The sequence below is a fragment of the Giraffa tippelskirchi genome, chromosome X, assembly GCF_054371585.1.
Source record: "Giraffa tippelskirchi isolate mGirTip1 chromosome X, T2T-mGirTip1v1.2.pri, whole genome shotgun sequence".
NCBI classification, from domain to species: Eukaryota; Metazoa; Chordata; class Mammalia; order Artiodactyla; family Giraffidae; genus Giraffa; species Giraffa tippelskirchi.
In genome coordinates, this window is record NC_137289.1 from 31,391,783 (window position 1) to 31,393,650 (window position 1,868).

The 1,868-nt window shown below is 42.2% G+C and overlaps 1 non-coding gene across 1 annotated transcript; it reads left to right on the forward strand.

The window, feature by feature from the left end:
* The first annotated feature begins 293 nt into the window (after positions 1–293).
* Positions 294–366, forward strand: TRNAI-UAU (transfer RNA isoleucine (anticodon UAU)). Its single transcript has one exon. It is a non-coding gene; the product is annotated as a tRNA-Ile (tRNA).
* Positions 367–1,868: the final 1,502 nt, after the last annotated feature.

The window sequence follows — 1,868 nt, forward strand, 5'->3', positions numbered from 1 at the left end:
GCATTGCAGGCAGATTCTTTACTGTCCGAGCCACCAGGGAAGCCTTATACGTGTTTATATAGGAGCTATTTTTAATATATTGTAGAGTAGCATTTTTAAATTACATGCTTTGCAGTTTATAAAATATAAGTATGCTCTGTCCACACCTCAGAACAATTAAGTCAGAATCCCTGGAGTTTGGGGCCTGGACACTAGCATATTTTCAAAGTTTCTCAGGTGATTTCCAGTATACTTCCAGGATTGACAACCATTGCTTTGGGAGAAATGTGATAAGAAAGTGAAGGCTTGGGACTTCCCTGGTGGTCCAGTGGCTAAGACTCTGCACTTATAATGCAGGGGACCCCAGTTCGAGCCCTGGTCAGGGAAATAGATCCCACATGCTGCAACTAAAAAATCCTGTATGCTGCAATGAAGACTGAAGATTTCACATGCTGCAATTAAGACCTGGTGCAGCCAAATAAATAAATATTAAAAAAAAAAAAAAGAAAGTGAAGGTTCATCCTTTAGTGTGAGTAGCACTCAAAGCCCACTTTTTCCTGAAGCAAGCACCACCACTGTAATCAGTCACCCAGCACAAGAGCTTCACTCACACCCTGCCCTGTCCTCACACATCGAAATCTTCCTCTCTTAAAGCCTCTAGGGATCTTGATTTATAGCCCTTTTGTCTGCTTTCATGTGTCTCCTTCTTGCCAGGATACTAAATGGACATGGAGGTATCTAAGCAACTCTTTGTGAGCATGTGTGTATGTGTGTTTCACAGATCGAAAGGTCACAGAGTATAGATTTCCCAGGGACAAAGAAAAGTATAACAGAGAACAGGTCACTGAATCAATTTCAGAAGTGGTATCTGGAAGTCAATAAGCAGAAGCGAAGCACAATTTGGTTCTTGTCATGCTGCTACCTTTTATAATTGGGGAAATAAAAGGGAAAAACACACCTAAGAGATCAGCCTGGCTAGCATCTCTGTTGTTTGGAAATTTCCCTTTCTATCTCTATCTCGCCCCTTAAGCATTAGATAAGATGGCTTCAGTGAACTTAGGCCCATGGAGTTCAGAGTCTATGAAACCCCTAAAATCCTATTCAAAATTCTTTGTGTGTGTGCATTTTTCTAAGAAGAAGTCTCATAACTTCCATCAGATTCTCAAAGAATATTAAGAATCTGGGACTTCCCTGGTGGTCCAGTTGTTAAGATTGAGCTCCCAATACAGGGGGCCCAGGTTCAATCCTTGGTCAGAGAACTGGATGCTGCATGCTACAATTAAAAAGCCTGCATGCCAAAAGAAAGATCTTGTGTGCCTCAGCTAAGACCTGATGTAGCCAAATAAAATTTTAAAAAAGAATATCAACAATCACTATCTTAAACAAAGGTGTACATGTGTGCACATGCACATACATGTACACTCACACACACATCCTGTCTTTAGGGATGTTTTTGGTCACACCCCAGCAGACGCCAGAGTTATTTCTGCAGGTGAAAAATAGCTGATCTGATCTCACCACTGTTTCATTTCTTTTCCTTTTGCACTTACTTTTAGTATCTGCCCTGTCCTGATGTTCATTTCATTGGCTATCAGGTCTTACACTGTGTGTGCAGGGTTACATATCAAGTTGTAAGCCATTTTCAGCCATTGGTAGTTCCACATCTACTCATCCTGAACTCTACCTCGACTTTATCCTGCTTGTGTGGCCCCACTTCCAGGTTTCTGCTGCTGGGCCTTCCCATGTAACTGACTCAAAAATGACTACTACCTGCTACTACCAGACCTCAGTCCCCACCCGTTCTTGGCCTGCCTCCTCCCTTGGCCCTTAATAGCTGAGGAGCACAGAATGATAAACAGAACTATCTAGTTAGGGGAAAATGGTCCACA